At 42.5% G+C, this 20,535-nt stretch overlaps 1 non-coding gene across 1 annotated transcript; it reads right to left on the reverse strand.

The window, feature by feature from the left end:
• Positions 1–11,248: 11,248 nt before the first annotated feature.
• Trnas-cga (transfer RNA serine (anticodon CGA)) lies at positions 11,249–11,323 on the reverse strand. The gene has a single exon. It is a non-coding gene; the product is annotated as a tRNA-Ser (tRNA).
• Between the last annotated feature and the right edge of the window lie 9,212 nt (positions 11,324–20,535).

Here is a 20,535-nt window from a genome sequence, read left to right on the forward strand (position 1 = left end):
CTAAATGTTGTTAACATCCGGTGTCTCTTCTTTAATACCACACTAATACCGTACACTTGAAGAGTTCGAATAAACAGGGGAACATTGTTCTGCAGCAAGTAAAAGTCGAATTATTACTGTTAAATTAATCATCGAAGTACGCAGACAGATGATGTTCTCTCATTACTGCCGCAGCACTTCAGCACTCTCTCTTTCTCGTCCCCCCTCCCCCTCCCCTTTCCACTCCTTTCCCCCTCCTCCCTCCTGACCGCGCCATTATACTTTCCCCTTCCACGCCCAATCGCAGTCCACGTCCTCTCCGAAAGTGTTACCACGACTCCTTTGTACGTCCTCAACCACCTACACGAAACAGACCTCTCTTAATTCTGCATTTTCTCCTTGGCTCCCACTTTTCCATTCTGTCCCCATTTTGGCATTCCCTTCTACGGTGAGCCGTGAAACGCTTTTCTTTGACGCTTGACCTTTATGTTCGCCGTGCAGAAAGAACTACCTCGTTATTCATGTCACAGAAGTGTTCGAAATTTCGCAAGGCGCTGCCATAAAGCGCAGAGACACAGCTGTAGAAAGGTGACTTATCTGCGAGTGCAAAGTGGGGATTTTCGTCGGTGTTACCAAGCACTGAAGCGCATTACATAAGGAAACTCTACGTCTTCGTGTCAAGATTATACAGAAATTAGCACACGCAGAAGCTGAAACCGCATAACACCAGAGTTTTACTTATTTATTTACTAATGATTTCGATAAACTAATGTACGACAATTTTGACGACACATATTAGGATAGACACAATGCACTGTAAAAGTTTTCTAGGAATCACCGTTCATTATTTCGAAGGCAATAACATTGAAATGGCTACAGTTGACATTTATGAATTGTCAGGATCACCTACACTTGAAAATATTTCGAGCATATTGAAAAGGTATTGCAGTATGGGAAGTGGAAGTTTTCTACGCGATGTTGGTCACAGATAACACTTTTCCTGAGTGCAAGCACAGACATACATTACTAGACTGACAAAGACACATCTTTTACTGAAGCCTGACGTTTGATGAGATAAGATGGTGGCTTCAGGAAGTTTGTGTATCGCACTACCAGGATTTCCTGAAGAAAAAAATGACGTTGTAAGCTTTACGAGGTGGTCTCTGCAGTTGAGCGAATATCTTCGTACTAGTTGAGTTTAACACATACAATGTAGAATCGTTTGATGAGAAGAACGTCAAGTTTCATATACACACGTTTAATGCAGACTGTATTCTTCGTAAGAACACGCGAAGGAATAAAGACACCTGTTATCAACGACAAATAGCACGATGTACTTGTGATAGCACTTTCATGCCGAATATACTATTCGCAGAAAAGCCGAAGTTGATTTAAACTAGGTATAATCACATCATTAAGCTACTTCTGATAATAAAAAATTCATTAAACCCCTAAAAATATACGTAACCACTGCCGGCATTTCAGGTAAGGCAAGCTGTAATGTAATTATTTAAGCTTGGATACTGTACAAAAGCAAAAATACGTAAAATGTTTCTAGCTATGCTTGCATTAAGACATGTTCCTTTCCTTCTATCTTCCATTAACTAGACGAAAAATTGCAACCAAATGCGAAGCATGTAAAGACCATTATGTCGAAACTCCGAAGCTAAAATAGTTATAGCAATATACACCCATTTCTTACGACTGTTTTATCAGAAAATAAGCATCTGCTAACACGTACTTTGCACTCGTCACCACATTGCGATTCTTCAGAGCTGCCTTCAGTGACACCAAGTGACACCAGTGATACCGTATACGGTATTGCCAGAGTAGTAATGTATGTCTTTGTGTGCGTGAGTGAAGGAGGTTCTCTGGATTCCAGAGATCATTGTTTGTTGAAGATTGTTTGTTGAATAGTGAGCTGGTGTGTGTGAGAGAGAGACTTAAGTGTCGAGCTTTGGCTGAGACAGATGTCTATACTAGTGTGGAGGCCTAATTTCGGAATGCTGTTGCTGTAACTTGAAATATGTTGAGAAGGTAATCCGCACGCGTGTTCTATCTCTGCGGAAAATAGGCTGTAGTATTTAGGAAACATTTCCAGTTTTGCTTTGTAAATTTTCGTAAATCAGACTGTTTGACTAGTTGGTACTGTACTTGTAAATGCACAGACTCGGGAAAGAAATGCATCACTCTTTACCCTTTTTCATTTTTAAATGCTGAATATAAATTATGTTTAAAGAACTAATTTTCATGAAAATTTGGTCTAAAAATCTTTGTGAACCTACCGTTTATTTCTAAGTGATAATTTGTTAATAACTGTAATAAAAGATGCAGATACGTTCACGTATTTTTATTTCTGCTAATGAATACAAAGTTGAATTGCAATTAGTTCTCAAATTATTCGGCATTGTGCCTCCACTTATCATTTGCTTCTTTTTAAATTTTGAAACAGACTAATTCAGACTCGCATTGCAGCTCGCGAGATCCGACTGTTAACTGTGTATTATGTGGGCATGTTACACTCTTGCATTGTGCATGGCAATATTTGTTTAAGTACTGTCAAAGCACCAGGGGAGTGCGTTTGCAAAGAGTAGCTCTGCTATACTTCGTCGCAGCATTAAGACAAGTGATTCCTAGGACTAAAATTAAGCATTGTTTTATGCACCTAGGAATCAGTGATTATCTTTTCACATTACATTCACTGAAACAATCATTGGATTGATATATATTCCGATATTACTTAATTCCAACCATTTCAGACAACACCTGCAAACCATAGGATACAATTCTGGCATTGCTCATCATCAGAGAAATATTGGGACAATCCCGAAGAAGAACTTGCTGCAGGTCATCACCTCCCATACGAGACGTGGAAGATCCTCAATAGACTGAGAACTGGAGTATCTCGGTGTAAGGTGAACATGGAGAAATGGGGATACATCTCAGGTAACGAACTGTGTGAGTGTGGAGAACCTCAAGACCACCAACATATACTCAACCGCAGAAGCTGTTTCCATGGACGATCTGGGTGTCGCCAATGATAAGGCAGTCCGTGCAACGGAATTCTAGGCAGCCCAGGGAATATAAATACGCACATATACTTTGTAATCATTGCATATATATATATATATATATATATATATATATATATATATATATATATATATATTCTGTTATGGGCTCTTATAAATAAATAAATACATAAATAAATAAATTACTTAATTCAATGGTTGTGTAAGTGTTTTGAGTTCGAAATCTAGGTACTGAGATTATGCATAAAGATAGTGCAGCAATAGACTTATTCACAGGTCGTAGGTCACATGTATTGTGTTTATAAGGAGTACATGTAAAGTTCGTAATTATGGGCGTACAAACACAGAAGCTTCATACGTACTACAAATAACAGTTAAATATAGCTTCTAGTGAGCATAAGGTTACATCTCGTACACAGCCAGACAAAAGTCTTAGATTTCATTGGGTTACAACAATAAAAACACTCACTCGGAAAGTTACACTAGACGTTCACACAGATAGGGAAGTGAAAGTATTAAATTTACAATATTATTACAGATTGGTAACAATAGAGAATGAATACGAGCACAATAGTAGCCGTTGATGCTGCAGGAACAAATACGCTTATGGAATTCGAAGCTGTATGTGAAGGAAATCATACAGTGTGTTTTGACCACAGGCTCAATTTGACAGCAAAATAATCTATTGAAATAACTGGCAAACTGCCTGAGCTGATTAATACTGTGAAAAGAATCATTAGGTGGTTTAAACAAACTGTAGTAGCAAGCTGTGAGCTGGGAAAAGATCCAGACCTCATAGTAATTGGAAAATCGTTCACTGGATGAAATACAACATTTCATACGATTGGAAGATTTTTGCAGGTGACATCCAGTGTCTGTTAATAGAACAAGAGATCAAAAAGTTTCCGTCTGAAGGCCGTACAGTCCAAAATCGGTATGCCAGTCTGGCAAAATCGCCGTGAGCAGGGAATCAATCATCCCATCGACACACTAGGTTGAAGATACCCGTTTGGTAAAACATCCTGCTGCGTGAAGAAGTCTGTAGCTGCTTACTACAGATCCTCCTCCGACTGGAATAGTTGACACTTCAAGGCCTTTATTAAGGAACGAAGACTTGATAATAGCATGGGGAGAGATCAGGACCATAGGGCTCGTGCTCGAGTGTCTGCCACTTGAGTAGATGTAACTTCGGTGACGTAACTTCGTCGTTACGACATTTGCCATATGGGGACGTGCATTACAATAACGCTCAATCCATGACGGTGTTGCTCCACAGATATGCTGCCCCATACACATTCTTCCTTCTCCGATGGACGCCTATCAGTGTTTCTCCTTCGGCAGCCAAGATGATGATAACAATACGTTGGTCCAGTTTGGATGCATTTGGTAATAATGTCACCATAGTTAACGTTTCCGTATTTATCGCACACAAGTCGGAGAGACACAATGGCACACCAATCCGTTGCCTACATCTCGGTGCTTATATACCCGCTTTGGTGTCGCGCTGCGTGGCATACACGCAGCGGCAACGCCCTTAAACGGAAACTATTTGATTGCCCCTTATAAAATTAAGTGCCGCGCCAGCGCACAAACTGCAGGTATTGCACGTCTGGCAGATGCATGTGGCATTATACTGACTATAGAAGTAGCTACTTGTGAAGGTGCGTGGAAAAATATGTTGCAAGCCGTAAAGTAATGTCAGTAACTATTGGAGAGAATCAGAAAAGTAATATCAAAACAGTATAGCATAGCCTCCGGTAAAAAAAGAGTATAAATCAGTCGTCGATATTCAGTAATGGAGAAGCGCTATCTGCGCTATTAGAATCACAGTTATTATTGTCTTTGTCCCTTTCTATATGAAGAATGAGCTTTTTTTTCATTATCTTATCGATTCTGATGTTCTAGCTGACGGACGCTAATTGTTCGCGGTCTCTAACTGATACAATTATCTGTAGTAATAATGGAATTTTCTTGAATACATATGAAATTAATAATTGTAATATGTGTTTTTGTCAGAAGTGAGTGAGTATCTATCATGCATACGATTCAGTACGTAATAATTAAATGTTGCCTTGGCCATTTTGTGTAGTCTCATTATTGTAGCTACGCCATTGATGACAAAAACTATATAAGTTCTTTTAACAGTCATTTAATGCTAAGAGTGTTAAAAAGAATTATCTGAATAAACTGTAAACGGCGTCTTGTAATACTTTCCAATTCATATTAGGCCAGAGATACAGTTTTTTATTAATAGTAATATCTGTAAATGCTTACGCTGCCATTGCACATAGGTAGCTATCCTGGTGCATCCAGCCTCACAGAAAAAATAATTAAGCATTCCTTGGATGAATTATCGCGTAATATTAAAGAAAAGTTTTTAATCCATCGTAAGACGGATGTCTTCACGGTGGGATACATATGATATTTCTGGCGACAGAGCCCTGAGAAAAATTAGCCGTGGCTTTTAACAAGCATAAAAGAGTACTTTCAAAACAATTTCGTACAATAGGAATAACGGCACAGTTATCGTTCTATGAAGCAGTAGAAACAGTATTCAATTGAATTCATTCAAAAAAAAAAGATACGCGATAACAGGTCATGCTGACACATTAGCCACATGAAAGTAGTTCGAACCTGTATTGAAGATCGTACTCTTCGAGATGTTTTGTACGTTCGAAGGCAATCGAAACCATCGAGGATTTGCTCGCTGCTGTTGAAACGACTGAGGATGAACAACACATTGAAACTTCCTGGCAGATTAAAACTGTGTGCGGGAACGAGACTCGAACTCGGGACCTGTGGCTTAGCCACAGCCCGGGGAATGTTTCTAGAATGAAATTTTCACTCTACAGCGGAGTGTGCGTTGATATGAAACTTCCTGGCAGATTACACTCCGCTGTAGAGTGAAAATTTCATTCTAGAAACATCCCCCGGGCTGTGGCTAAGCCATGTCTCCGCAATATCCTTTCTTTCAGGAGTGCTAGTTCTGCAAGGTTCGCAGGAGAGCTTCTGTAAAGTTTGGAAGGTAGGAGACGAGGTACTGGCAGAAGTAAAGCTGTGAGGACGGGGCGTGAGTCGTGCTTGGGTAGCTCAGTTGGTAGAGCACTTGCCCGCGAAAGGCAAAGGTCCCGAGTTCGAGTCTCGATCCGGCACACAGTTTTAATCTGCCAGGAAGTTTCATATCAGCGCACACTCCGCTGTAGAGTGAAAATTTCATTCTAGAAGATATATTTAATTCAGAACAATTTTCAGTCCTGAGTGTCCACGTGGATGAACTTGAGATGAAACCAGTGAAAGACAACAATCCGTGTAAAAGCGCCTATTGAGAGGTAGCGCAGCCTCAGATACTGCTAATGCTGTGTCAACAACCCGACACTGTTTCATGTATATTATGGCATTGTCAAAATTGTTCAAGCTTGTTGCTATACAGTTATTTAAACAATTGCAGGACAAATTTTCAAATTTTCCTGGAAATTTTTATCAAATGATATATTTTTCGGAATTAAATTTTTTGAAGGTCCTACTAAAGTAATGCACTAAGTATTGATGTAAGCAGTTAAATTTAATTGCTATTAGTGTCAAAATTCTAGGCATCTGTGGCAGTTTAGAAGTGTGGGTGATAGCAAGGAATATTTGGCAGCATGGAGTAGAGAGGGGGTGGAGGAATGACGTAACAAACACTGTCTCCTCTCCACCCCCACCCCACCACCCGCACCTCAGTCTCCTGAGCCTGTACCCGGTATCCGCGCTTGTGGACAGCGACATTACATCGTTACATCGACATCAGTAAAGGAAAACAATGCGGCATAAACGAGACCGGAGCTAGTGTTATTATAATCAGTGCTTAGTTTCTCAATCGACATTAAGAGAAGACAAGTGTTCCTTTAAACTTTAGCGCTGCATTTAACAAGCAGGCTTCGTTCAAACATAAATTACCTTCAAAACGTTCACCTACTTGGTGGTGAGAAGAAAACTTATTTCATGTCCTCCACCCAAAAGTGTTGCTGAGTGAAATGCATCTTGCTGCTTTTCCGGCAGCAACAACTCCAGTTCTGCTAATAACACTGCCAGCTGCATCCAGTAGGCACCGGAGTGAATCGTAAAAGGAAGTGTATTCGGTCCAGAGGATTCAAGGACATCCCATATTCGTATCTGATACAACGGCTGGAGTGAAAAGTGTTGTCTGATAACGGCCTTGTAAACTGTACCAAGAATGTTAGAATATTATCATTTACGTCTTCAAACTTAACAACAGTTTTGTGACTTCAAGGTTTCTTGCCTTTCGTGGCCTTACTCTCCTTTTCTTTTTCCCTTAAAATTAATTTAACAATATTAGATATGTACTTTCAAGTGACAGTTTTATTCTAGCGGAAATCGAGCGTGAATTTTTCCGTTCTAAGAAATACCAGTTCTTTTTACAGTAGCCTCCAGTAAAGTGGAAATTCCTACCAGACATTACATTGCAAACACGCAAATAAAGTACGTTACAGGACTCCTTCACACGGGCCTGTGAATTCAGCTTCTGTTACGGACCTGACATTGACTGTTTGTGGCCGGCCGGGGTGGCCAAGCTGTTCTAGGCGCTACAGTCTGGAACCGCACGACCGCTACGGTCGCAGGTTCGAATCCTGCCTCGGGCATGGATGTGTATGATGTCCTTAGGTTAGTTAGGTTTAAGTAGTTCTAAGTTCTAGGGGACTGATGACCTCAGAAGTTAAGTCTCATAGTGCTCAGAGTCATTTGACTGTTTGTGTTAGTCAAACAATCGAAAGCCCAGAAGAAAATATAAACGACAACAGATAGACGTCTTCCTGGAGCTCAGTTTCCACACAGGCAATACCAGTAAAGACAAAGGCCTCCGATAAAGACTGAGATGGAAATGGAAGAAGTGTTACACCATGAAGCACCAGTCCGCTCTTTAACAAACTTCGTTGATAATACCATCACGCAGCGGGTATTAAGTGATTTCTCTTTAATTCCAATCAGAGTTAATGGCCACCATCAACGTCATTATGAGGTGTGGCCCCCAAGTGAACGGACAGAATTTTTCGTGGCATTGGTGAAAACAGCCTCCGAATGATATTTTGAGTGATTTTTTCTCATACTGAAACACATGCTTCGGCAGAACAAGAAGACATAGAGGAGGAAGTTGGTGTGAACATATAAGTCTTCACGTCGCATTCCATGCATGTTCTATGGTGACAAATCAGAGGACTGGCCAGGCTAGTCAAAGATCCGTACATTCCTCAAGGCCTCTATGAAATTAACTGTAGTGTAGGCTCTTGCACCATCCTGCTGGGAAACGTTGTTTTATACACTGGACAAGAAGGTTATGACAAAACAGTTTACCTTTCTCGCCAAATACTGGTGAACAGTCAGCCTCACTTCAGAAATTATCAGATCAGTCCTGTTGTCACAACCAATAGCTCCTCACACCGCAGTGGCGTGTATTCAGTACATGCAAAGTACCCGTAAGCACGGATCACCTGCAAAAAAATGGTTCAAATGGCTCTGAGCGCTATGGGACTCAACTGCTGAGGTCATTAGTCCCCTAGAACTTAGAACTACTTAAACCTAACTAACCTAAGGACATCACACACATCCATGCCCGAGGCAGGATTCGAACCTGCGACCGTAGCGGTCTCGCGGTTCCAGACTGTAGCGCCAGAACCGCTCGGCCACCAGCGGCCGGCCAGGATCACCTGCAAACAAAGGCGAATGTAATAGTAATATTAATAGTCTTACTTACATGGGTTGACGTGCAATATTACACAATATTTTGGGATTAGCGCTGCTGATTCTTGTTCTCGATAAAAGTCGTTAAGTTCGCGCTCACTTTAAGTTACGATTCAGGAATGTTCTCTGAGATATTTTGGGCAACGGCCTTGCCACAGTGGATACACTGGTTCCCGTGAGATCACCGAAGTTACGCGCTGTCGAGCGTGGCCGGCACTTGGATGGGTGACCATCCGGACCGCCATGCGCTGTTGCCCTTTTTCGGGGTGCACTCAGCCTCGTCATGCCAATTGAGGAGCTGCTCGACCGATTAGTAGCGGCTTCGGTCAAGAATACCATCATAACGACCGGGAGAGTGGTGTGCTGACCCCATGCCCCTCCTATTTGCATCCTCCACTGAGGATGACACGGCGGTCGGATGGTTCCGGTAGGCCACTCGTGGCCTGAAGACGGACTGCTTTTTTTATGAGATATTTTGACGAAATTTCAATCTCCGACTTTCTTCTGCGAGTGCGAAAATATTCTGTTGACACGACATTGCAAGAATGATCGTTGTATTGAAGCAAGAAAAATCAGAGTTCGCAAGGAAAGATTTCAGTGCTCATTTTCCTCGCGCGCTGTTCGATAGTGCAACGATAGAAAAATGTTGTGAAAGTGGTTCGCTGAACCTCTGCCAGGCACTTAAGTGTGAATTGCAGAGTAGTCATGTAATTGTGGAAGTAGATGTAAAAAACTATTTGCCGCATCATTACGATAAGTGAGTTGCGGATCGTAATTATGTTTCCTTAAACGTCGACTACACATATTAGACACGTTTCACAATTTTCAAGCAACACGATTACAGTTCGACACGAAAATGAAATAGCTATGATTATTCAATGTGGCTATGCTTGTTTAAATAGCAGTTAGTACCTCTGCAATAAACTTCATTGTTCGAGAAAAACAATCCTTGATCCGTTCTATGCCACTGTGTTCGTCTCTGTGGCCGTGATAGGAGGTAGCCAAATGGAAATCTCCGCATATAAGCTTGCTGCACTGAAGCGGAATGGATAAATTATAAATCATTAATATTGGGCATTGACTTCTGTTTGCCATACCCTGACATCCTTATTACAACTTTCTAGAAACTAAAAGCATATTTAGAAGCTCATGCCGACAGTGATGTTTTTTAATATACGCCGCGTATGCAGCAGCCTTCCTTGGATATGCCACCCGCGTCAGACCCCAGAAAAGTACCTCGGGCCGTGAGTCTCCATTTAGATGCAAATACTCGGCGAGTTTGTCAGTCGGCTGCAGCCACGGCCCTTGGACCCCATTACATACGGAATTCATGCCACCGTTTCTCTGCAGAAAAGTCGGCCTTGCCCGGTGACATACGGGACGCAAGGTCTTCTGCGAACTTTCACGCGTCGCCTGGGAGCTGCACGGCACGCCGAAACGCCACCGAAGTTCTCGCTGACTTTTTGCGTCCTGCTGGAAAGGACAATGAAGTCTAAAGATGCCAGGCGCGCTGGACGGCTTCCAATTTATGCGCGGAACACAATAGCAGCGCCACGTCCAAATGCCTTTTCAAATCGCATGCGTTTCACAGAAGAGTGAGGTCCTATCATGTTATATTGTATGCTGGACTATACTGCTTGACAAAAAAGATTTACTCGTAATTCCATTAATGGTGTCACTTAGCTTGTGTCGTATCATGGCTTTGAAGCACCGTATTCTCCTCAGCATGAGTATATGTCGAAATGAGCTCACCAAATTGTTACGAATTTCGTAGACTGGCCCTGCTACCGCGTCGAGGAGTTGTTTGTTGGGTGAGACACATATTTTCTGATCGTTGCTCTGGCTATTGACGATTCGCTGTGAGATTGACGTGACAACTAAATTATCAGACTGCCATCTAGCTCGGCGTTAGCTTATTGTATGTAAATGAAGGGCATTGTAAGCGTTCTGCAGTTTGTCAGGAAGGAAAAGCTGATGTGCACGCTCGGTCATGGAGTCACTGCCATTACAGACTCTTTAACACCTCACTACTATGGAGTTTCCCATTCGTTCGACTCGATAAAGTGCCTATATTGCTCCGCAATTACCTCTGCGTCATACCACATTATTCTGTTGCTCGTTTAGGGATCTATGTAAGTAAAAATCAGTTGACGCATGTATGAATGATCATCGCTTGAGAACGGCTTGACCGATTTGACTGTTTTTTTTTTTTTTGTTCGAAATTGTGATGACAATGTATGTATGAAATAATTTTTTTGGAAAATGCAACGGAAAAGTCAGAAATCTGGATGGTATTTTTGTACGAAAACCTCAATGAAAGAAATGTGCCGATCGGTCTGACAGTTCTCCTGTCACTTGTATTCATAACCAAAAAATGTGACGTTCAGTTTGACAGTTCGGCTGTCGCATGTTTTCATAACAACAACAAATTAAGCCAGAATGAGATTTTCACTCTGCAGCGGAGTGCGCTGATATGAAACTTCCTGGCTGATTAAAACTGTGTGCCGGGCCGAGACTCGAACTCGGGACCTTTGCCTTTCGCGGGCAAGTGCTCTACCAACTGAGCTACCCAAGCACGAAGTTCAGTTAGTAGAGCACTTGCCCGCGAAAGGCAAAGATCCCGAGTTCGAGTCTCGGCCGGGCACACATTTTTAATCAGCCAGGAAGTTTCAACAAATTAAGCATTGAATACTGATAGTTTGCGAGAAAGAATACATTAACAGCGAAATTTTATGTGTGTTATAGGTGAAGATCATATCTGCAGTGTGTTGCAGAGACTGAATTGAAGTCAGTTCGTAGTTATTTGATTTGTTACAAACGTTCAGTTGATTTAAGTTCGTAGTTTATTTCGTTAGAAAAAAAAATAGTTAGTGAGGCGTCGAAATATCGGTCGGCGTACGCGCAGTGCAAGCCAACTGAATGATCATCGAATCAATGAGACTGAGGAAGAGCTTAGACAAGGTTTGGAGGCAAATCGAATAAGAATTTCTAAAGCGCGATCCATTGCGATGGACGCAGTCGAGTTCGTCTTGCTCAGTTGGCGCTTCCCCACGAAATAATTTGGAACAACGACAAAACAGGCTGCCTGACTTGTGTATCGATGGTAATCATATCTTCGATGTCTTGCAAAGACTAAATTGATAGCCGCAGAGTGGCCGCTCGGTTTGAGGGCCATGTCACGGATTGCGCGGCCCCTCCCGCCGGAGGTTCGAGTCCTCCCTCGGGCATGAGGGTGTGTCTGTTCTTCTTAGCGTAAGTTAGTTTAAGTAGTGTGCAAGTCTAGGGTCCGATGACCTCAGAAGTTTGGTACTCTGGGAATTCACACACATTTGAACATTTTTTACTGAACTGATGTCAGCTCGTGGTAATTTGGTGTGGTGCAAATATTCAGTTGATTTCAGTTCATGGTTTATTTCTTTGGAAAAAAGTGCCACAAGTGAGGCATTGCAATATCGGTTGACGCACGCGCAACGCAAGCAACTGGGCGTAGACAGTGTTTGGAGGCAAATCAAATAAGAATTTCTCAAGCGCGATCCATTACGATCTCGAACAAAGTCGAGTTCGGCGCACTTATTTTGACTTTTATTCCCAATCAAGCTTCCTTTTGCAACAACGATAAATGAAGTCAGAGAGGGGGGGGAGGAGGAGATGGACAGAGAAGGAGGGGGGAAATGGATATAAAGAAGGGGAAGTTGGACATGGGCAAAGAGATGAATAGCGAGAGTGTGGGATAGGAGATGTACAGGAAGCGGAGGGATGGGTAGGAGGGAAGGTGATGGACGGGAATGGCGCGGTGGGGGGGGGGGGGGGGGGGATGGACAAAGGGAGGATCCTGGAGGAGAGGGGAAGATACACGGGGGGGGGGGGGGAAGGATATTGGGATGCATATCCAATTGCCCTACATATTTAGTAACTGTGATACATAGCCTGGTTCGCTGGTGTTCTCATCGAGTTTTAATTGTAGTCCGTACAGTTCTTTATCCGTACTGAGAGGGCTGTATACAGGAAAGGTGCAGCAAAAGTCGTACCCTCTCTATGCTGAAAGTAAAAAAGTGTGCAGTAATTACTCAGCTAACTAGTGCATGACTGTAACAGTACACACCGAAAATAGATAGCCTACAAACTGTGAACTTATGCGATCCGGTGAAGTGATAACAGTTGTAGCTACTGAAAAATATGAGGTACACTCGTTTATGCTAACCCGTTCCACTTATTTTATATATTGTGCGTATACTAGTGTCACTGCAATAATTTCCAACGTGCGTGTTTCTAAAGTAAATATGAATTGCACTTAAATCATTCGCTAGCTAAGTTATGGTATCTGTTGCGTTACGTCTACACAGATCTGTAATTACGTTACTAATTACAGTAGCAAACGTTAGTGGTGGCAATTCATGATGTGGAAATTTTTCTGTAGTAAATCCAAATATAGAAACAAAACGAGAGTGGATTCCTTGTCTATTAATAAGGCGCTTATTTTATTCCATGCTACCCAGCTAAAAGTGATGTCTGCAAAACTCACATATGGTCCACATAGTTACCGAGCTGAACTTTGAACGTCGGTTTGCCTTCTTCCTTTAATAATGATGCTTAAAGAGTGGAGATTACGACTTAATTTTTTAGGCTTAGAGGTGAAAAGATTATTAAGAATCATTAGATATTAAAGACTAATTCCAGGTTTCATTTAATTCAAATATTATCTGTCTTTATTATCGTGAACTGATATTTAAGTACACTATAATCACTACTCAAATTCATCTTTGCCAACTGCTGGATGGTCGTTGGTGCATTTCCATGTGCCGAAATACTTTTCTTCAACGCAACCCACACGTACTCTTTGTGATTACAACCGGGAACGCGCAGGCCAGTCCACCAGCCGAATATACCGTTCCAAGAGCTCCGAATTTGACCCTTCCCATGTGCATCTTCTCAGAGATGAATTCGGCCCTCACTTCATTTTTGTAGATGACAATGCGCGACCGCATCTAACAGCGCGGCTGGAGGAGTTCTTGGAATGAGAGTTCCAGTATAATCGGCAAATGAACTGGTCTATCCGTTCCCTCAACTTAAATCCCATCAAGTTCGTGTTGGATGCGTTGGGGATATGTGATACAGCACAGCCACATGTGTCAACGACCATTCAGTAGTTGTAAACCACTCTGGTGAACGTCCTACCGCAAGAACTCCTTACTAACCTTGTGGCAAGAACTGGAACACGTTGCAGAGCTTGCATTGCCGTCCACGATGAACGCATACCCTATTAAGAGCCAATTCCCGCCTTTTGTAATGACCAGGTGACCGTTATAATTCGCGGTGACTTCACTGTAATTATTGTTCTTGAATAAAATCCTTTCTGTTCATCTCTTTGCGTATTTCTTTCCGTTACCTTTTGCGCTAAACTGTAGCATTTCTATCCACGTATGGTCCAAGTTTAATCGATCTATGTCACATCATGCGAAATTTAGTTTCGTCCTTAAATTTTATTGTATTATTAACGTTATTTAGAGTCGCTATGATGTTCTCTTTCAAAATACGGCGTTTCTAAGGAAGAACCACACAGCTGATTCATGCACGCAATTCGGTAAATGGCTGACAAATTCCTTATGATGGGAGAAGTTCTTACGACCAAAATTTCGTCAGAAATAATGGATGAGCTAGTGGTATGTAGTTAGACCTCCATAGTGTGTGCTAATATCTTTGGTTAAATACCGATTATGTTCTATTAAGGGCCTTGTGCAAAAGTCACTAGCTATAAGTGAACTGTCGTCTACATGAAGTGTTACAGAGACCACGCATGAACTTTTGGATGTAGCCTTCGTCCGGTTCCAGATCTCCATTAACAATGCAGACATAAGCATTCAGACACTCGTTACGGACATACGGACTACATACTTGGGTGTGGAGCATATTTGACGAAAGACCGTAATGTCGACAGTGATGTCACAACAACACTTCGCAAGATGACAATGAGTTCTACACTGAGGTACAAAAGTCATAGGATATTTCCTAACGTCGCGTCGTACCTACTTTTGCCCGGCACAATGCAGAAACTCAACGTGGCACGGACTCAATAAGTCGTCGGAACAAACCTGCAGAAGTACTGATCCATCCTGCCTCTACAGCCGTGCCAAAGTGTTGCCCGTTCTGGAGTTTATGATCGAACTGACTTCTCATTTAAATCCCATAAATGTTCCATGCGATTCAAGTCGGGCTAACTGGATGGCCAATTCATTCGCTCGAACTGCCCATGATATTCTTCAAACAAATCGCAAACAACTGTGGCCCAGTGACATGGTGCACTGTCATCCATAAAAATTCCATCGTTGTTTGGAAACATGGCGCCCATAAATGGCTGACAATAGTCTCCAAGTAGCCGAACATCCAGAGGACCCAGCCACCCAGTCCATTCCATGTAAACACATCCCACACCATTATGGAGCCACCACCACCTTGCAAAGTGCCGTGTTGACAACTTGGGTCTATGGCTTCGCGGAGTCTGCACAACACACGAATCCTATCATCAGTCTTTACCAACTGATATCGGGACCCTTCTGACCAGCCCACCGTTCTCCAGTCGCCTACGGTCCAATAGATATGGTCAGGAGCCCAGGAGAGGCGCTGTAGGCTGCTGCCACAGCCCATTAACATCCAGTTTCGTCGTATTGTGCTAACAGATAAGTTCTTCGTACGTGCTACATTGATTTCTCCGGTTATTTCAGACAGTGCTGCTTGTCTTTTAGCACTGACACCTCTACGCAAAAGCCGCTGCTCTCGGTCGTTAGGTGAAGACCATTGGCTACTGCGTTGTCAGTGGTGAGAAGAAGTGCCTGCAATGTGGTATTCTCGGCACATCCTTCACACCGTGGATATCGCAGTACTGGATTCCCATCGATTTCCCAAATGGACTGTCTCGTGTGTCTAGCTCCAACTACCACTCCGCGTTCAAAGTGTGCTAATTTCCACCGTGCGGCCATAATCACGCCGGAAATCTTTTCACGTAAACTACTTGAGTGCAAATGACATCTCCATCAATGTACAGCGCCTTTTATGCTTTGTGTAAGCGATACTACAGCCATCTGTATATGTGCATATCGCTATCCCATGAGTTTCGTCACCAGACTGTTTTAGGCAGTTCTATTTAGTCTGCTTTTTACGTCCTCCTTCCTCCGATTCTCATTGATTATTTTTCTGACTACTTCATCTACTTCCTGACCATCAATTCTGATGTCAAGTTTCTCGCTGTTCTCATTTTTGATACTTCTCATTACTTTCGCCTTCCTTCAGTTTACTCTGAATCCACATTCTGGTCTCATTAGACGGTATATTCCGTTCAACTGATCCTGTAACTCTTCTTCAAATTCACTAAGAACAGCAATGCTGCTTACCAGCATTTAAATTGTTTAACGACCCTATATCGTCGGCATTCATAAAGTGAAACATTCAGAGTTCTATAGAACTATGAGGGTCGCGCCGTCACTATTCTGATATGTCTGTTGATGTGGATATAGTGGTTTTTCACTCATGTGCTTTGATGGGAAACTGATTTAGAATCACCTACTTACCATCGTGTAGCTCACTGTATCATCCTGACGACACCGAGGCGGCGATGAGGCGTGGCATGGAACTCAGTGTTTTTATGGGCGTCGTTTCTGCTTTATCTTCCTCAGAGACGTTAACAAACAACATGGAGCACGAAAATGACAGTAATTTGCTATTTGTCGATTTGAACATCAAAGGGCAGGGAAATAGGCACGCTTTTATCATTTACAGAAACTCGACAACTATTGATGCTGTGTTTGCTAATGGTTCATGCCATCCACAGACTTACAAAGAACTTGACTTCTGTAGTTTAGTGTACAGGGCAGTCAACATGCCATTGAGCACGAAAGATAGAGAGACGGATTTAAACACCAGAAAGAAAATAACGATTAATAACGGTTACACTGTAGATATTGTTAATAAATTCCTGCAAAAATGTAATCAGATCGGAAGGAATAAACCTAGAGAAGAAAAAATGAGCAGAATCACTACATCGTTTTGTGCCCACTCTTGAAGAAGCTCGCGAAATTTTTTAACAGCGTGGTGTCAAAATAGCATTCCAGACAAACAATCTAGTGAGATACAACCTGAAATATGACGTCGGTAAAAAGATAACTAAGTTCAAACGATCGGTCGTTTGTAAAATTCAGTGCACATCCTGTGATGCAAAGTTTGTTGGCAAACTGTAAGATCGTTTTCGGTCACATACAAGAAGATGGAGGCCATTCCCTTAAGCGAATACAACAAGACTTGGAAACTCGACTTGCTGGAAAAACCGGAGATCACCATTCATGAAAAGAAATACGACAAGGATCTGAATGCGCAAGATAATGACAACGGAATGAGATTTCTTAGCGTCTCTGTAGAGTTATTTGAAGGTAGATACATAATTATAAATCTGCAGTGCCACTGACGAAATAGCTATAAGATGACGACCGTGAGCCTAGGAAGTGAGTCAAATGTAGGCTACCAATAGAACAGCAATACAATGAGGCGAGAAAAGCCATGAAATAGCGATACTCACATATACAGGCATCGGTAATATCGCTTACACAAGGTACACAAGGGCAATGCATCGGCGGAGTTGTCACTTGCTCTCAGGAGATTCATGTGAAAAGGTCTCCGAAGTGATTATGGCCACACGACGGGAATGGCAGTTGGAAATAGACGCATGGAACATTCCATTTCTGAAATCATTAGGGAAATCAATATTCTGAGATTCACAGTCTCAAGAATGTGCCGATTATGCCATATTGCAGGCATTACCTCTCACCACCGACAACGCAGTGGCCGACGGTTTTCATTAACTGCCAAGAGCAACGGCTTTTGCGTAGAATTGTCAGTGCTCCCAAATAAGCAACACTGCGTGAAATTGCCGCAAAAATCAATATTGGACATAGGACGAACGTGTCCGTTAGAGCAGTGCGGTGAAACGTGACGTTAATGGGCTATGGCACCAGACGACCGATGCTACTTCCCCTGCTAACAACACGACATCGCCTGCAGCGCCTCTCCTGGGCTTGTGATGATATCGGTTTGACGACTGTAAAACCGTGGCCAGGTCAGAACAGTCCCGATTTCATTCGGTAAAAACCGACACTAGGGTTCGTGTGTGGCGCAGACCCCAAGAAGCCATAGATCCCACTTGTCAGCAAGACACTGTGCAAAGAGGTGGTAGCTCCATAATGGTGTGTGCTGTGTTTGCATGGAATAGACTGGGTCCTCTGGTGGAAATGTTTATGTTCGACTACTTGAAGACTATTTGCAACCATTCACCTACTTCATGTCCCCCAACAACAATGGCATTTTTATGGATGACAATGCGCCTTGTCACCGGGCAACAATTGTTCGCGAATGATTTGAAGAACATTCTGGGCAGTTCGAGCGAATGAATTGGCCACCCAGAGTGCCCGACATGAATGCCATCGAATATTAATGGGATATAATCGACAGGTCAGTTCGTGCACAAAATCCTGCACCGGCAACATTTTCCCAATCATGGACGGCTATAGAGCCAACATGGCTCAGCATTTCTGCAGGGGACTTCCAATATCTTGAGTCCATGCTATGTCGAGCTGCTGCAGTATACCAGGTTTGGAACGATATCTGAAGGAATCCCATGAATTTTGTCGCCTCAGAGTATGGTTAAGCCAACATGGCGATTACATTGTAATACCTCGGAAATGTCAGCTCACATCAAACCACGGCGATGTGCATAAATGTCAACCTGACCCTTTTGGAGCCCACAACAGACCAACAGGATGAGGACTGGTGCAGCGTGCAGTGTGAGATGGGACGGCTTTAGACAGAAGTCGTCGATTTAACATAAGACGACGACACACACTTCAGTGTGTTTTATTCCATGTTATTTTGTTAACGCCACAGTTGGCATAGTTTTTAACGTTTCACCCTCATGAGGTAAGTTCTACAACCTGGACATGAGAGCACTGTCTCTCGATAGACGTTGTTTAGTTATGTGTAGGGCAAAAATTTCGGTTGAATGGCCTGCAGCTGTGGCCGAGCGGTTCTGGGCGCTTCAGTCCGTAACCGCGCTGCTGCTACAGTCGCAGGTTCGAATCCTGCCTCGGGCATGGATGTGTGTGATGTCCTTAGGTTAGTTAGGTATGAGTAGTTTTAAGTCTAGAGGACTGATGACCTCACATGTTACGTCCCATTGTGTTTAGGGCCATTTGAACCATTTGAACGATTGAATGATAACAATTATAGCTCTATCCATCCGACAGCCTTGAGGTGTGGTTTTCAGTGTGCCATGTAAGAAAGTGCGAGTTGTGTTTCACATGACAGATGTTTTCGGAATTCATGCTGGTTGGCGGGTGGCAGTGAGTCTGTTCGAGATACCTCAGTATGTTTGAACTCAGACTACGACGTTGTATTTTACAACAAATCGATGCCAAGGATAGTTGACGATAGCTTTGTGGATCAATTTTACTAACCTTCTTGTAGGCGAGTGTGACCTGTGCTTTCTTCCAACTATTGGACACGATTTTAGTTCGAAAGATCCGTGACTGATTAGAATTAAAAGAGGTTCTAACTCAACCCTAATTCAGTAGAGAATCTGATTGGGATTCCACCGAACATTGGAGCCTTGTTCAGCTTTCTTAAGGCTACTGACAACAATTCCTATTTTATTCATCTTTTCAATCGTACGAGGATTACATTTGGGCTTTTATTCTGGGTTTCCCGTTGTAAAGGAAAATTTGATTAATCATTTCTGCTTTTACTTTGCTACTCTAAATTTCAGTACTGTGTCATTCGTGAGCGATTGGACACTAACTTTGGTGCCACTAACAGCCTTTGCATACGGCAGAATTTCTTTGGATTTTGTGAAAAATCGTTCTTCGCAATATTCTCGAGATAAATCAACTCCTCCAATGCAGTAGGAACTTTGCAATCAACATTGATGTTATTATAGATAAAAGTGTTAGATTAAAGTGTTAGATTAAAGTGTTAGTATAAAAGTTCCATCCCAAAGAAACCCGGAATTATCGTTCAAAAATTAAGAAATCCTACATCGCTCTTGGTTAAGACGGTTCCTGTGGGTTTCTAATCTGTTTCCACAAATACGGACCTTAACATTTCAGCTCTGCACCGCCTCGCTCCACGTAACTAACTGTTTAGTGCAGTACAACTATCTGTTTCATTAAATCGCTAAACTGTGTAACTCAGAGGATTAACGAGGTCTGTAGGTCGGAAGTGTATCTGTAAGCGACTTTCCCCACTGACAGAATTTAGCTTTAGAGCTCAGCCTGTGCAACTTTCTCGAGGACAACTCATACAACATTCTATATACACAAGTTTTATAAGCACTAATGATAGTTGCCCGCATCTCGTGGTCGTGCGGTAGCGTTCTCGCTTCCCACGCCCGGGTTCCCGGGTTCGATTCCTGGCGGGGTCAGGGATTTTCTCTGCCTCGTGATGGCTGGGTGTTGTGTGCTGTCCTTAGGTTAGTTAGGTTTAAGTAGTTCTAAGTTCTAGGGGACTGATGACCATAGATGTTAAGTCCCATAGTGCTCGGAGCCATTTGAACCATTTGAACTAATGATAGTTCCAAATTATGAAGTATGCCGTGGAGAAAACAGAACTTCATCACTGTAATTACTTGGACCAGAGGTGTGTCATGTTCTTCTAATTACAATACTAACTTAACAGAAAGGACACTTTCTGTAGAAGAAGATATCGAAGTAACGATAAGATACTTCAAATAGTGCAGCGTCACTCAATTTGACAG

Source organism: Schistocerca nitens, chromosome 1 (genome assembly GCF_023898315.1).
Source record: "Schistocerca nitens isolate TAMUIC-IGC-003100 chromosome 1, iqSchNite1.1, whole genome shotgun sequence".
In the NCBI taxonomy this organism is placed as follows: domain Eukaryota; kingdom Metazoa; phylum Arthropoda; class Insecta; order Orthoptera; family Acrididae; genus Schistocerca; species Schistocerca nitens.